This window comes from Passer domesticus, chromosome 26 (genome assembly GCF_036417665.1).
Source record: "Passer domesticus isolate bPasDom1 chromosome 26, bPasDom1.hap1, whole genome shotgun sequence".
NCBI lineage: Eukaryota > Metazoa > Chordata > Aves > Passeriformes > Passeridae > Passer > Passer domesticus.
Window position 1 is genome coordinate 4,046,061 of NC_087499.1, and position 12,379 is coordinate 4,058,439.

Consider the following 12,379-nt stretch of genomic DNA (forward strand, 5'->3'; position numbering starts at 1 on the left):
AGCAGTCCAGATGGACACCAGCCCAGTCTGGATGGACACAGGTCCAGCAGATGTTGGTCTGATGCATCCCAGCTGGACATTGGTCCAGGTGAACACCAGACCCATGGATCCCAGCTGGACTCTGGTCTGCAGCCCCCCAGCCTGGACAGCCCCCAGCCCAGATGACCACTGGCCCAGCCACACCCTGACCCAGCCCACTGGCCCACCAGCCCATCCCAGTAGCTCCAACCTCAAAACCCCCCAAAATAAATCAAATTCCAGGACATCAGTTCCAGGTGGTCCCTGCAGAGCAAGGGGGAAACTGAGGCACAGACTTTGGGGTGATGGGAGGGGACTTCGGAAGCCACCCTGGAGACCCCACACTGCCCCCCCGCCCCCAAACGAGTACCCAGTCCCCAAACTGGCACCTGCAGCATTCCGGGCCTCCCCAGCTGTCATATCAGGGGGACTCTAGGAGCCACCGTGACCCTGCAGTCTGTTCGCGAGGCGACCCGCGGTGTCCTCCGAGTGTCGCCAACGCGTCCCCAGCGGGAGCAGCGGCATCACCTCCCGAGGCAGCGGCGGAGAAGGAGGAGGAGGTGACGGGGTGACTGTAATTCCTGCCCGGTCACATGGGGAAGCCGCGACAGGAACGGGGACCGAGCGCGGGAGCAGCAGCGGATGTACCGTGGGGACGGGGCGGTGGGGACAGTCCCCAAAGCCCCCAAGGTACCCTCGGGACACGCTGTGGCCGGGACAGCGTGGGGGATACAGGGTCGCGCGGCATCTTCGGGGGGATGCAGCGGGCTGGAAGTAGCTTGGGGAGACCCCAAAATGCTGTCACCCCCCCTTGTAGGCTGTGGGCCACTCCCCGCTTTGGGGCGCTGGTGACAAATTGGCGGGCGCTGGTGACAAATTGGTGGGTGGTGGTGACGAAAAGCGCATCCCCACCTCGGGGATGTCACAGAGAGGGGGTCCTGCGGTGCCACCGCGCCCCCCGCGCTGAGCCGGTGACAGAGGAGGGATCAGGGGGTCCCCAGGGTGCAGGGCGGGGCGCAGGGGAAGCGCGGCCGGGGTGCGACGGAAATGCCTCTGGTCCCGCCTGCGCCCACGGCACAGGGATGGCAGGACATTCATCACCTGGCACCCTGTCCCCGGCAGGGGTGGGGGTTTGAGGGGCTGGTGTGGGCACCCACTGGCTGGAGACCCCCTGAGTGGGCAGAAGAGCCCAAAAATGTGGGTCCCCTGGATGGGCAGGGGTATCCCAGGGAGATAAAACCCCAAAAACTGGGCACCCCTCAAAGTGGGGATGCCAGGTTGGGGATGCCCACCCCACGACGCCCAAGTCCAGCCCCTGGGCTCCCCTCAGTGATTCTCCCCATCCCAACCCCACCCACGCCCGCCCAGGGACCCCCAAAATGCCTCCCCACATCCCACTAACCCCAAATCCAGCCCATGAACCCCCCAAAATTATTTTCCCCCATCCCACCACCCACAATTCCAGCTCACAAAATTACTTCCCCCATCCCACCACTTCCAAATTTATCCCCTGGGCCCCCCAGAGTGACTCCCCTCATCCCAGTGCCCCCACAGCTACCCTGTAGACCCCCCGAACTCTACTCTCCCACCAACAGATGGAGGTGGAAGCCTGCCCGGCCACCCCCAACCCCCCCGCCCGGCCACCCCCGACCCCCCGCCCTACTGAAGAACTACAAATGGCTCACCGCGACTGCCCCCGGGGGTCGACGGGCAGCGACCCCGAAAGGGGCGGGAGGTCCCCGGGAGCCGCCGCTGGGAGCGGCTGCAGGGCTGGAAACGCTCCTACAGCTACCCTGGCACCGACGGCAACAGGGCTAGCGACAGGGGTGTCCCCAAGGCCAGCGCATGCGGGTCCCTGTTCTAAATGGGGCTTTTCGCCCCCTCCAAGGCGCCCAAGGGTGGAGGGGACCCGAGGGGGACACGAGGGGACGAGACCACCCCTGCAGCAGGACCTGCATTCCAAGGACAGGAGGAGGCGACACAGCGACAGCAGAGCCAGGGCAGTGCTGGGGGCACAGGATGGGGCAGGTGAGGGGAGTACAGGGGTGGAAGAGTGGTGGTGAGGGGTGGGGGGAATTTTGAAGTGATAGGTGGGGGGTGATGACTTTTGGGATTGCAGGGGGTGATGACTTTTGGGGTGATGATGACGATGGGTGGGGGGTGATGAATTTTGGAGTGTGGGGTGGAAGGTGTTGGCCTGACACAGCCCCCCAGGATGCCCAGTCTCCCCTATCCCCAGGGTCTCTGCCCACCCCACATGTCCCTGTCCCAATGTTGCCAGTGCCAGGTCTGGCACTGACAGTGGCACCGGGCCAGGCTCTGCAGCACCAGCACTGAGACCCAGCCAAACTGGCTCAGTACCAGTGAGGCCACGCACAGGGCAGGCACGGGGCCACCCCAGCCTGGCCCTACACATGGGCCTGTCGCTGTCACACTGCCACACCTACTGGCATTGCCACCCCATGGCCACCTGTCCCCTGGTGGCATCTCCATGAGCACCGCAGGACCTGCGGTGGCACCTCCAAGGCCACACACATCCCTTGGTGTCACCATACCCACAGTGGCATCTCCAAGGCCATGTGTGCCCTGCTGTCACAACACCCACAGTGGCGCCTCCATGGCCACCTGTGCCCCATCCTGGCAGTCCTGGTGGCATGACCAGGCCACCTGTTCCCCATCACTGCTACATCCCCCATGAGTGACAGGGGCACGGAGGGCATCCACAGCCTGTTCTGTCCCCTCCCATGGCCAGGACAAGCCACAGCCCCTGCCAAGCTGCTCTGTAAATGGCTCCCTTACAAGCAGCCAGTCAGGAAGGGCATGGAATTGTTACAGTGACACTTAAATGCAGTTTCTTTCTTTCTTTCTTTCTTTCTTTCTTTCTTTCTTTCTTTCTTTCTTTCTTTCTTTCTTTCTTTCTTTCTTTCTTTCTTCTTCTTTCTTCCTTCCTTTCTTCCTTCCTTTCTTCCTTCCTTCTTCCTTCCTTCCTTCCTTCCTCCTTCCTTCCTTCCTTCCTTCCTTCCTTCCTTCCTTCCTTCCTTCCTTCCTTCCTTCCTTCCTTCCTTCCTTCCTTCCTTCCTTCCTTCCTTCCTTCCTTCCTTCCTTCCTTCCTTCCTTCCTTCCTTCCTTCCTTCCTTCCTTCCTTCCTTCCTTCCTTCCTTCCTTCCTTCCTTCCTTCCTTCCTTCCTTCCTTCCTTCCTTCCTTCCTTCCTTCCTTCCTTCCTTCCTTCCTTCCTTCCTTCCTTCCTTCCTTCCTTCCTTCCTTCCTTCCTTCCTTCCTTCCTTCCTTCCTTCCTTCCTTCCTTCCTTCCTTCCTTCCTTCCTTCCTTCCTTCCTTCCTTCCTTCCTTCCTTCCTTCCTTCCTTCCTTCCTTCCTTCCTTCCTTCCTTCCTTCCTTCCTTCCTTCCTTCCTTCCTTCCTTCCTTCCTTCCTTCCTTCCTTCCTTCCTTCCTTCCTTCCTTCCTTCCTTCCTTCCTTCCTTCCTTCCTTCCTTCCTTCCTTCCTTCCTTCCTTCCTTCCTTCCTTCCTTCCTTCCTTCCTTCCTTCCTTCCTTCCTTCCTTCCTTCCTTCCTTCCTTCCTTCCTTCCTTCCTTCCTTCCTTCCTTCCTTCCTTCCTTCCTTCCTTCCTTCCTTCCTTCCTTCCTTCCTTCCTTCCTTCCTTCCTTCCTTCCTTCCTTCCTTCCTTCCTTCCTTCCTTCCTTCCTTCCTTCCTTCCTTCCTTCCTTCCTTCCTTCCTTCCTTCCTTCCTTCCTTCCTTCCTTCCTTCCTTCCTTCCTTCCTTCCTTCCTTCCTTCCTTCCTTCCTTCCTTCCTTCCTTCCTTCTCTCTTCCAAAGAAATTAAGGAATATTGTAGGTGCTGTACTTAGGAGGGGTGGAATGCCTGTGTTCGCCAGGCTGAAACTGCTTTATTCTGGAGTGAAAGCTGAATACTGGATGCTGAAGTAATTTCAGAGCAGCACAGAATGTGCTGAGTTGAAAGGGACTCATCAGGATCATTGAGTCCAACTCCTGGCCTGCACAGAACACCACAACAATTCCACCGTGGGCCTCAGAGCATTGTCCAAATGCTTCCTGTCCCAAGACAAACTTGGGGCTGGTACCACTTCCCTGGGGACCCTGTTCCAGTGCTCAACCCCCCTCTAGGTGAAAAACTTTCTCCTGATATCCAACCTATTCTCCCCTGACTCAGCTCCAGCCATTTCCTTGAGTCCTGTCCCTGCTCATGAGTGAAGAGATTGGTGCTGGCCCCTGCACTGCCCCTCAGGAAGATGTTGAAGAGCTCAGTGATGTCTGACCTGAGTCTCCTCTTCTCCAGCTGAACAAATCAACTGTCCTCAGCAGTTTGTCACAGAGCCCCTTGAGACCCTTCCCCATCCTTGTGACCTCCTCTGGACACTCTGCAATGGTTTTATGTCTTTTTTATATTGTGGTATCACTCAAGGTGAGGCCACCCCAGTGCAGAGCAGAGTGTGACAATCCCCTCCCCGGCCCAGAGGCCAGGATGCTGGGCCTGCTGCCCCCAGGACAGTGTGGCACTTTGGACTGCCAGGGCACTGCTGACTCATGTTCAACTTGCCCTTGGCCAGGACTCCCAGGTCCCTCCCTGCAGCTGCCCTGCAGCCCCTCCTTCCCCTGTCCATACGCCAAGCCAGGGGTGCCCATCGCAGGGGCAGAATCTGACCCTCCCCTTGTTAAACTCTGCACTGTTGGTGATTGCCCATCTCTATTTGGGAGGTCTCTCTGCAGAGCTTCTCTGCCCTCCAGGCAGGCGACATTTTGGTGTCATCAGTAAATTTATTGATTATCCCTTCAAGTCCTGTGTTTATGTTGTTAACAAAGACGTTGGAGAGCCAGGGCTGCCAATGGAGCCCTGCAGAACCCTCTGGTGACCACTGCCAGAGTGCTGTCACCCCAGTCACTGCCACCCTCAGTGCCTGACCCATGAGCCGGTTGCACACCCATTCCACAATGTGTTTATCCAGCTGTGTGCTGGACACTTTGTCTAGAAGCATTCTAGGAGACACAGTATCAAAAGCTTTGATGAAATCCAGAAAGATTCCATCTACTGGCTTTCCTGGATCAACCAAGTGGGTTCCCCTGTCACAGAAGGAAATCAGATTTCACAAGCAGGACTTTCCCCTCATGAAGCCGTGCTGACTCTGGCTCGTGCCTGCATTGTCCTCCAGGTGTTTTTCAATACTTCTCAGAACAAATTTTCCATGATTTTATTGAGTGTCAGAGTGAGACTGACAGGTCTGTAGTGTCTGGGATCCTCCTTGCCCTTGAAAATCGGGACAACATTTGCCAGCTTCCAGTCAGCTGGGACTCCTCAAATCCCAGATCTGAACTCTGTGTTTGCTCTGATTTCTCCAGGGGAAGCAGCCTGCTCACGTCTGAATGTTTGAGCTTCTATTCTTCTCAGGAAAACCCACTTTGAGGGCAGTAATGGTTAATAGAACAATTTAAAATATTTTCTGATTACAGGCACAAAGTCATTGCAGATAAAACAATCTCTTTAAAAGCTTTTTAAAGTGGGACTCACAGTGCACAAGTGAACTGTCATGAAAGGTTTGAAAAAAAAGTCAATTGTGAATTTGTCATGGTTTAGAGAGAGGAAACTGTAGAAGCCTTGCTTAAATGAGGGCTCATCTATGGCACAGTTTGAAGCACCCTCCTTTTCCTCTGAAGGAAATGTCTTTATGGGCATGGTAAGTACTACATTTAATGAAATTACTTAATTGCGTAGAATTAGCAATAAATGTTAATGTGACAATTGATTGTATTTCCTTTCAATAATTCAGAAAGTCAGTAAATACCAATTTGCTGCTTCTCCCCAGCCACTTCTCCTGTCATTCACAGCAAACAGTGATAAGCATTCAGTAGGAAGGTGATGAGGTGATGTTTGACCTGGCAGTTGGAAGTGCAGTGATCTGTGATCCCAGTGCATCTGGGTTGGTCCATCCATGTCAGATGAGGTTCTGCAGGGATCAGAGTTCCCTGGGACCCACCCAAGACTCATTTCACTTTACAGTGAGTGGTGCAGCTCCTGTCCACACATCAAGACATTTTCTGACATCAGAGCCTGCTTGTCAGGGCTCCCTAACCTGTCTGTATTTAGCACAAATTCCCAGCTTCAAGGGATGTTGAGGAATGTGTTATTCCAAAAGGAATTGTCATTAGGGGGTATGTTAGGTTGAAAGATGTAGCTGGGGTGTGTATTCTATTCCCATGTGTTAGAGGAAGGGCAGTTATCTTCTATTAATTGGGCAGTTTTCTTTATCTCTTCCACAACCAATCCTCCCTCCAGGAAATATCTTCTGTTCATGGGCCCTTGAGTCTCACTGCATGACTGATAAAAATTACAGCATCCCATTGTGAGATGCTCCACCCATAGGGAGGAGCCAAGCATTCCTGCCTGGATATCATCTGAGATTTTGGAACAACAGATCAGCCTTTTCCCCTTGGATTCCTGCAGGAGCAACTTTCTCCTATACTGGATTCCCAAGGAAGTCTGAGCCCATTTACACCACCACTGGACCTTCAGAGGAAAACTACACCCTTCTACAGGATCACTGCTTCAACAGAACCACACCTGGCACTGCAGGTGCACTGCAGCCACATTTAATAGGACTGCTACCACCACCGTGACCCACAGGGAGTCAGGTCGTGTTCTGACTCTGTCAGAGGATTTTTTTGTTTGTTTGTACCATTGCATTTGTATTTTTAATTTTCCTAGAAAAGAACTGTTATTCGTGCTCCCATATCTTTGCCTGAGAGCCTCTTAATTTCAAAATTATAATAATTCAGAGGGAGGGGGTTTACATTTTCCATTTCAAGGGAGGCTCCTGCCTTCCTTAGCAGACACCTGTCTTTTCAAACCAGGACAGTGGACATACTGTACTTGTTGTTCTTTGCAAAGCAAAGATAAGGAGCCTGTCACATTCTGTTTAAATTAAACTGTCTGATTCCACTTAATGTATTTTGGTGGCTTGGAAACAGTTTAGTGACATTTTGTGAGCATTTTCTTTTTTGTGCATTTTAGTTTTATGTTTGAGGAACATGTTTTCCTGCAGAAAGCAGGCTTTCTTTATTTGGCTGGATGTGTGGGATGTAACTCCACCAAGTACACACTGATTATAGAAACTGCTTCTGTTTCTATACTCTATTTTATATACATATTCATTTATTTTCCTGGAGTAAACATACATATGATAACAATTTTCCCCAAAATCATTAAGATTTTTTTCTCTTCCTTTTATGCACGGATTCTTCTGTCCTAGGGGTCTCTTTGGTGGTCTCAGGTAGTTGGCAACCCCAAAGTTATACTTGAACTGGTAAAAGTTGCCACAACTGGGATGGTTGCTTTCCAGTTCTTTTTCCTACAGAATAAGTTCCATAGACAAATGGGTTTTTAAAAATTAGCATTGTATTAACCTGATGCCTTTTCCAGGGCCACCTAAAAACAGAGGCCATACAAAATTAAGGGAATAAAAAGCGGTTGGATTTATTGAAGGGCCTTCAGGTGTATTTCAGGCAGATGAAGCCCCCCGAGGGGCTACAGCCAAAAATGTACAGTGGGTCATGCGTTTTCACACTTTTATAAGTTCAGTCCATTTGCATATTGGGGGTTAATCTTCCAATTACAGCTTCAGGTAATGAAGTCATTTACCCCAAGTTTCTTTCCCCCCAACTCACTTTTGTTTACACCTCTTGGGGCCTGAGGCAGTGAGGTGTCCTTGATTCCCAGGCCTAGAGAGGAATTGTTGTATCTGACCAAAATGGGGAAACAGCAGCTCACACTGAATATGGAATTTAGACTTATACACTAAAGAATTGCAGGTTCACAAATACATGAAAAATATAAAAGCTAAAATCCTAAGGCATCAAACCCACCAGGTGCTAATGATTCTTCCCCTGGTAACCAAACCATGACCTTCTGGGTGTTACTAGGAACACCAGTGCGAAGTCCAAGGATTCTCGGACTCTTCCAACCTCATTATTCTGTGATTCTGTGATTCCAATAAGAACTTTCTCCTCAGCCTGAACTTGCTGCTGCTCCAGCCCCAGAATGACATCAGCTGTGATGTTTAACAGAGCAGGACATGCTGCCTGGAGGAGGCTGAGTGTCCCCTTGTCCCTGGCACAAATCCTGGGCATGGAGATTTTAACCTTGCAGCAGGTGCTGGGACATTGCTCTCACTGACAGGGTGGGAAAAAGAGATTTTGTTGTGAATTCTGGAACAAGACAGACCTGTGGGCAAGCAGCCAAGTCTGTGGCCACTGTGACCCACCACAAGCTGCCACAGCACTGGGCTGTCCAGAATGGGAGCCTGGGACCCACCACACACAGTCTCACAGCCAACTGAGCTGTGGTCACCTGCCATGAGCACAGCGGCTCTGGGTGCTCTCCTAAAGCTCTGTTGACTACAGTGAGGGAATTACTGGGGACACATCTGGGAGCTTGTGTTGAGTTCCTCCTGCAGGGATCTTTCATATCTTGAAATCAGTGGGTTTGCTCCTTTTTGAAGGCTATCATGGGGGCACAGGAAAGAACCATCTGAATTGCTCAAGTTTTAAACATCCATCAGGCTGCTGCTCCTGCTCCTGAGGAAATGTGGCTCCTCAGGGATCTCAGGCTGCAGTCCCAGGGCTGCTCTTGGGACAGCGGAAGTCACCACTTCCACACCACTGGCACAGCCTTGGCTGGGCAATTTGGCCTTCCTTGGGACATTTCTGGGGATTTACGTGACTCTGGTGACCTGCTTCAGGGCTAAACCAGCTGAAAATTAAAGCTGAGAACTTCCTGTTAGTTTTGAGCCTCAAGAAATGGACTGCAGGCACTTCAGTCTATCAGGGTGTGACTGGCAGTGCTGAATTAGAACAGCCTAAACTGTGCTGGGACTGGGGGCTTCAGGCAGAGGGCAGGCATTGCTCTGGGATTAGCTGAGTGGGATGAATGTGGCCTATGGGTGTGCTGTGGAGATTAAGATTTTTACATCTTCAGATGATAAATGCAACTCACTGTCTAAAAAAGTGTCTAAACATCCAGATACAAATAGCCTTTTAGAAAAGGTATGGAACACACAGGAAATACCTACTGTCTTCAGCACTCCAAACTTTTGCCATGTTGAACTTTCTTATCTAAAGCTGCAGCCATTGAAAACAGCAAGATTTTCTAACAGTGGCTGATACTGAATGGTGTAGGAGACTGGAGAAATGGTTAAATGGGTCAAAACGACTGAAGTGTGCGTTTGGGACGGGCAGAGCAAGTTCTGCAAAGGTGGGAGGATCTCTGTTCCTCACCCACCCATCTCAGCCCCTGCTCCACCCCAAAGTGGCTGCACAGCCCTTGGCGCAGACATCAAAGTTCTCCCTGTGAGGACAGACCAGAGCAGGGAAAAGGTGGCATCTTTTCCTGTTTGAAAGAAGTGGAGGTCATTTGTGACGCATCTGGATGAATTCTTAAGTCATAACACGGGGGTGGGAGAAAGGTGGGTTATTAGTCACCATGGAGAAACCTTTCCTGGAAACAAAGGAAAATTAGGAAAAGCCCAATCAATAAATACTGGTCAAGAAAATTCAGGGGGAGCCATGTGGGGGTTTGAACTTGGGGGGATCCCATCAGGGTTGAGGGACCACTGCAGACACCTCTTCATCACCTGCAGGCGTGGAGGGTCTTGGTGTCTGTACTCCCCACCTCCCCCAGGGGGTCTGAGAGTTTTGGGGTGTCCTCGTGCCCCATCTCTGTGCTCCGGGTGATCTTGGGTTGTCTCCAGGTTGGGAACGGCCAAAGCAGCTGCAGGATTAGGAGGTTGGGCTCTGCAGGAAGTTTTGTGTCTCCACTTTGGTGCCGTGTCCAGGATTTGGGTCCTTGGCACACATTATTTCCCAGAGTTGGTGGTGGGAAAAGCTGGGTTTTAGGTGGGAGAAGATGGGTTTAGGTGTTGCCTTGGGACAGTGGGTGAAACATTGGGAATTTTGGTGCTGACAGGGGTTCTGCATCTTCCACAGAAATTCCCCTTTGCTCTGGCCTCAATGAATCCAAACGAGCTGGAGTCAGTTTGGGGTGAGCCAAAGACATGAGAGAGATTGAAAAGATGTGGAGGGAGCTGGGCTGGGGACAGTTTGGGAGTGACATGGGGATGGCACTGGAAGCACTGGGGTGAGACAGGGATGGTGGAGAGCAACACTGAGTCCACCAGGAGGGAACTGAGAGTCAGCTGGGAGCACTGGTTGAAATTGGGGGCAGGAAGGGGAACCAGGGAGTCCTACAGGGAGCTCTGAAGAGAACTGGGAGCACTGAGGTGAGGCACTGGGAGCACCAGGAGTGGGCACTGGAAGCAGTGGATATCCCATCACGTGTCCCAGTTGCTCGAGTCCAGCTCCCCCCATGTAGCGTAAAGACTTGCAAAAAACTGGTGGCTGGTACTTTCTTGCCTGCTGAATTCACGTCTTAAGCAAGAATCTTAAGGACAGCTCTTTTTGCTGCTATCAATTTTTCTTTTGGCCCTCTGTAGAAACAGCTGCGCTTTCACCTAGGCTCCAAGATCCAGACAACACAATGATAGTTGCAGTGGAGAGCGAAAGGACCCAGTGCACTGGTCAGTTTGATGTGACTTATATGTAGCAAGCGGATGGTGCAGCCCTGTCGGAACCCAGGACATCTCTCTGGATGCCCTGGATGGCTCAAAGCCCTGGCAGGGGCTCAGAGACCCTGGCAGGAAGCCAAAGACACCTGGAAATTCGATCTTAATTCATGGAGCAAATTGCCAACCTTATATGAAGAATTACAGGTCACAAAAGTTTAAGTAGCATAGTAGTAGCAATCACAGGGTGAAAGGAAAAAATTTTGGAGCACTGTACAGGGGGGTTTTGAACCTTGTACAGGGGGGTTTGGAATCCTGTACATGGGGGTCAGGGGTTCTAAGATGGAGGGATTTGGGCGTGCCCTGTCCTTCTTCTTTCTTCTCCCTGGTATCCATGTTCAGGATGATGTTGGCACGTGTGGATTGGTTCATGGTGAAGGTGCACTTGCTAACAAGGATGAAAAAGTATTGGAAATAGAAGGTAAATATCTTATACATAGTTTTCACTATAAAAGAGACAACCGCCCCGTGGGCGGGAGAGAGTGCCCTTGGCTGTCTTGCTGATCAGACCTCGGCTGGACAGACAGAAAATCTTTGTAGATAAGAAACAATAAATGCAACTGAAGACCGAAAAGCAAGAGTCCAGACTCCTTCTTCAAAGCACGGCCTGCCCAGAACCACCTTTTCCCGTGTTGGGGTAGAGACAAGTAACAGCGGACCCCGACACAGCCCTGCACTTGTTTTGACTTACAGAGCTTTTTTCCGTAACAGCATCTGCTGACAGTTGGCAACGGAGCTGCGAGAGTGGAAAAAGTGATGGCATATTTATCTGAGAAAGAAAGTACAGAGATGCAGTGTGTTGTGTGCAGTTTCAGGGCTGCTTGGAGAAGGGGTATGTAAAGAACATCTGTTTTGACATGTGCTTCTAGGTGATCTATGGACTTGGTTATCATAGACTCTGCAACACTGAGAGTGTAAAAAAGAGCTAATCTCCACATTTTGTGATAAAGTCTAATGGCTTTATGTTATTTTTCAAGCAACAAGAGCATTCTCAGCAGACTTAAATTGAGAATGAGCTGTTGCTGGACTTTTGCAATTCTGTTCACTGTGCAAACAAGCCCAACGCTCTGCCACTTTATTCTTCACCTTATGTGTTCCAGACAGGACTGAAGCCCACTGATGGCATTCAGCTTTGCCTTTTTCCCTGTATGTACTTCAAGCACCCACAGTGTGCTACATACGGTTTCTCCTCAGCTTTAGGTACACTCATATCCTTTTTGTTTCGCCAAATCCAAACTGTCTATGGAGCTTTCGTTCAGCAAAATATGCTGGGAGAGAAGGACTTGCTGGATTTGTTGTTCTGTGTCCAAGACATTTCACACAGCACCACAATATGAGCAATGAGAAGGGGACAGGGAGACCAAGGTTTTGTCCCAGCACATTTTTCTGTGCGAGATGTCTCTCTGGAGCTTTAGTCCTTGTGAGCTTCTTATCCCTTTGTGCATAAGTACTATCTTCTGCTAGTCTTGGGCAGGGGTCATCAGATGAAGTAAATGGGGTAAAAGCAGTCTTCCTCGGGGTGCACTTTGGATGACCCTAATCCTTGCATATGCTCTCTGGGTAGATGGTTGTTTTCCAAGGCTTCTGGCCATAGTCCAAACTACAGATCCAATTTTTTCTTGCTTATCAGTTTTAAACGAATACACAAAGTCTTGTTTGTGGTAGCAAAGAAGCAAAGTCCTCTTGTGATAAAGCAAGAACTATCTTTTTTTAAC

At 50.9% G+C, this 12,379-nt stretch overlaps 1 long non-coding RNA gene across 1 annotated transcript; it reads left to right on the plus strand.

Annotated features, from left to right (window-relative positions):
• Positions 1–449: 449 nt before the first annotated feature.
• LOC135286415 (uncharacterized) lies at positions 450–7,761 on the plus strand. The gene is made up of 3 exons (XR_010350737.1): positions 450–708; positions 1,907–2,046; positions 3,853–7,761. It is a non-coding gene; the product is annotated as an uncharacterized LOC135286415 (long non-coding RNA).
• The last annotated feature ends 4,618 nt before the right edge of the window (positions 7,762–12,379 follow it).